Source organism: Salvelinus sp. IW2-2015, unplaced genomic scaffold (assembly GCF_002910315.2).
Source record: "Salvelinus sp. IW2-2015 unplaced genomic scaffold, ASM291031v2 Un_scaffold9425, whole genome shotgun sequence".
NCBI classification, from domain to species: Eukaryota; Metazoa; Chordata; class Actinopteri; order Salmoniformes; family Salmonidae; genus Salvelinus; species Salvelinus sp. IW2-2015.
In genome coordinates this window covers 3,411-7,530 of record NW_019950684.1, presented here as the reverse complement: position 1 = coordinate 7,530, position 4,120 = coordinate 3,411, and positions in this window count along the sequence as shown.

Below are 4,120 nucleotides of genomic sequence, written 5' to 3'. Positions count from 1 at the left end.
TCGATTATATGCAACGCAGGACACGCTAGATAAACTAGTAATATCATCAACCAAGTGTAGTTAACTAGTGATTATGTGAAGATTGATTGTTTTTAATAAGTTTAATCTAGCTAGGATCTTACCTTCGCTTCTTGCTGCCCTCGCGTAACAGGTAGTCAGCCTGCCATGCAGGCTTCTCGTGGAGTGCAATGTTAGTTAAATAAAGGTGTAAAAAAAACGGTGTCCAAAAATACAGATTTCTGATTGTTATGAAAACTTTAAATCGTCCCTAATTAATTGGCCATTCCGATTAATCGGTCGACCTCTAATAKAGATTTATACTCAATTGGTATGCAGCTACCCGACGCTAGATGGGAGTAGAGACACGTGGGGCAGCAGGTAGCCTAGTGGTTAGAGTGTTGCGCCAGTAACCAAAAGGTTGCTGGATCAAATCCCTGAGATGACAAGGTAAAAATCTGATGTTCTGCCCCTGAACAAGGCAGTTAACCCTCTGATCCCTGGTAGCTCGTCATTATGAATACGAGTTGGTTCATAACTGACTTGCCTAGTTAAATAAAACAATTACATTTAAAAAAAGATAGCGGACAAGAAAAAAAGAGGAATGGGGGATTGCGGAAGCCTTCTGGAAGATCTGATGGAGAAGATGGTGGACCAGAAAATAAGGAGAGAAGTGGAATATGTTTTGAGTGAATATGGAATGGAGGATCACACAGAGCCTTTAGAAGAGCTACAAGAGGAAAGTGAACATGACAAGAGGATGAATTAACTGTGATGGCCAGTGCAGTGATGACCCCCGAGAAGGAGCTGAGTGTAGAGGGAAGTTGAGTTGGTGAAGGTAACTTGGAGTGGACTCATAAGGATTTCTCCTATATCCAGAGGGAGCGGGCGCTCCGGTTTTCACGATTGGGGACAAGAATTGTGACTCGAATTGCTCTCCGGAACAGGGTGGCATTGAAAGAAGTGATCATGGGGTTAGGTTTAAGTGTTGAGGAGGAGCAGCTGAAATGGAAGATTCCAGGTGTCTGTGATGCCCGTCTTTAGGTGAGACGTAGATCCTGTGTAGAACGTTGGGAAACAGAGAAGACTTTCTGTCATGTGGACTTTTGCAATTTTGTATTAATTATGTATCAATGAATTGAATGCATGTAGGCTGTGGAATCCCTCACACCAGTACAGTGGGTGGCGGTGTATGCAGATAAAAGTTGGATGTGATCCGCTAAACAAATCCCAAAGAAGAAGGATGCGAATGCACGTCGCTTGAGCCGTATGGAGAATGTGAAGAAGGAACATTGTTAATCTATATTATTGATGTTTTATGAAGAGTATCTACCACCCTATGTGAAGCTGGGATATAAAAGATACCCCATAAGAGAGTTGGTGTGAAACCCGATGCAATGGAAGAAATGCAAAAGGTTTGGCCACATGTCAAGTGTTTGCAGACAGACATTTTTTATTGAAGAGTATGTGAATGTAAAATGTTGCAACAGTGGAGGGGGTCATGTTCCTGAATTCCCAGAGTGCCCTGTTAGGGTGAATGTACAGCAAATCTCCTATGTGGAGGTGGGGAAGAGAGTTATAGGGGCAAGAGGACACAGTTCTATAGAAGATATGGTGGTGGAATCACCACAACCAGTTGCAAATGTTGTACGTCAATCAAGTGATCTGGATACACTTATTGTGAAGAGGGGGGATATTTTAGTATTCATAGCCACAGTTATGAATTGTACTGCACATGAAGTCCAAGAAGCTGGACATCATTATATCTACAGCTCAGAAGTTTTTGGGCCTCCAAGACTACAAYGACTACTGTGGCCAGAAAATGTTCCGCTCTTACAGGATCCTTCTCAGCCTGTGTAGGGACCTGATTAGAACAGGAAAGCAGGCTGATTTAGTTTAATTTACATTTCGTTATTATAGTTTGTATGATAAATAAAACTGTATACACAGAACAAACATATAAATGCAACATGTAAAGTGTTGGTCCTATGTTTCATGAGGTGAAATAAAAGATCACAGAAATGTTCCAGACACACACACTTGTTTCCCTCAAATGTTGTGCACAAATTCATTTACATCACTCATAATTTCTCCTTTGCTAAAATAATCCATCCACCTGACAGATGAGACATGTCAAGAAGCTGATTAAATAGCATGACCATCATTACACAGGTGCACCTTGTGCTGGGGACAAGAGTAGCTGAATAGGTACCTTGGCAGCAGCTAATGGGGATCTCTGATGTCAACGTTGTGAACAGAGTGCCCCATGGTGGTATCAGGGTTATGATATGGGCAGACATAAGCTACAGACAACGAACACAACTGCATTTTATCAATGGCAATTTGAATGCACAGAGATACCATGACACGATCCTGAGGCCCATTGTCCTGCCATTCATCCGCCGCCATCACCTCATGTTTCATCATGACAATGCGCAGCCCGATGTCGCAAGACTCTGTACACAATTGAAAATGTCCCAGTTCCATGGCCTGCATACTCACCAGACATGTCACCCTTTGAGCATGTTCGGGATGGTCCGGATCGACGTGTACGACAGCTTGTTCCAGTTCCCTCCTGTATCCAGGAATTTCACACAGCCATTGAAGAGGAGTGGGATAACATTCCAGATGCCACAATCAACAGCCTGAATAACTCTATGTAAAGGAGATGTGTCCTGGAGGAGGGAGCAGCAGCTACCCACTTCTCCAGTGCTTCATTTGTAAATTGGGAGGTGCTGGAACCAGAAGTGATCCCAAGGGGAGGGTGACCTGGGGTCGCTGAGGTACCAGAACACATTAAATAAAATTGCTTTATAATAAAGCATTGCAGGCATATCATGGCTTTAGTGACTGGCATATTATTATTTTTTATTTTATTTGTTTTTTATTTAACTAGGCAAGTCAGTTAAGAACTAATTCTTATTTACAATGACAGCCAAACCCGGACGATGATGGGCCAATTGTGTGCCGCCCTAGGGGACTCCCAATCACGGCCGGATGTGATACAGCCTGGATTTGAACCAGGGACTGTCGMGAATCCTCTTGAACTGAGATGCATTGCCTTAGACCGCTGTGCCACTCGGGAGCAGTGGTGTTGAGATGCCTTACAGAAGTTACACACATGGAGTACATTTATTGTAGCCTAGAGTCCTGGAAAAACTTGGCCTTTTATAAACGGATTTCATGCAATTCTATATCATTTTAGATGACTGGAGACTTTCAAATCTTTTTTAATACCTAACAAACTGAGAATCTCAGATCAATAAAAACGACCGTGTCTCTAATCCATCAATAGCCTAGGTCAGGTGTGAGGAGAAACACATTGTACAGTATGAGGAGGAAGTTATAGTCCTAAACAAGCTTTCCAGTTTCACTGACTCACCCAATGATGTGRAGCTCACTCACCGGACAAAAGCTTCTCTCTCTTGCTTTACTTTGTAAAACTATGATGTTCGCTCAATAGGTCTATTTGGAAGTTGATAACTTGGTAACAGACAGATTAGTATTTTCTTTTCAGCAGGATCCATTTGCTTTACAACCTGTGTTTTCCAATGATTGGATTAGAAATATTGCTGAAGGCCTGTTTTGGCTGCATGCTGTTAACTGACAGATTTGCCACATGTTCCTGACTGTAGACATGCCTTGTGATTTGGCTACACAATCCACAGCTGGGCTATTTTATTTAAATTAGCTATTGATCCTCTGTAGCTAAATACTCCTGGTGTAGTATTGGGAATGATTTCATTTCTTTCTGAACAGACTGCAGAGTGCTGCAGCACCTCAACACACTTCCCACAGCTATTATTCTATTKGGAGATAAATMAAGAAGTGCAATGCTGGAYAGATGAGTTGCCGGCTCATGTCTATAACAGCACAGAGAGGGAGAGAGATCAGAGAAAGTGAATCTCATTTTAGTTCTGTGAGAGATACAGGCGTGCTTCTCTCTCCCCACAGCAATGGCCACGCCTTGGTCTAAATAGGCTACAATGTTGCACAAACAATGAACCTGGTACCCCCCAACATTAATACATTCTTAGAATATCAGGCACGTTTTCATATTACGATTTTATGGGCATGACAATTACAGAGGAATCCAAATGTAATTAGGATTTTTACATTGCAA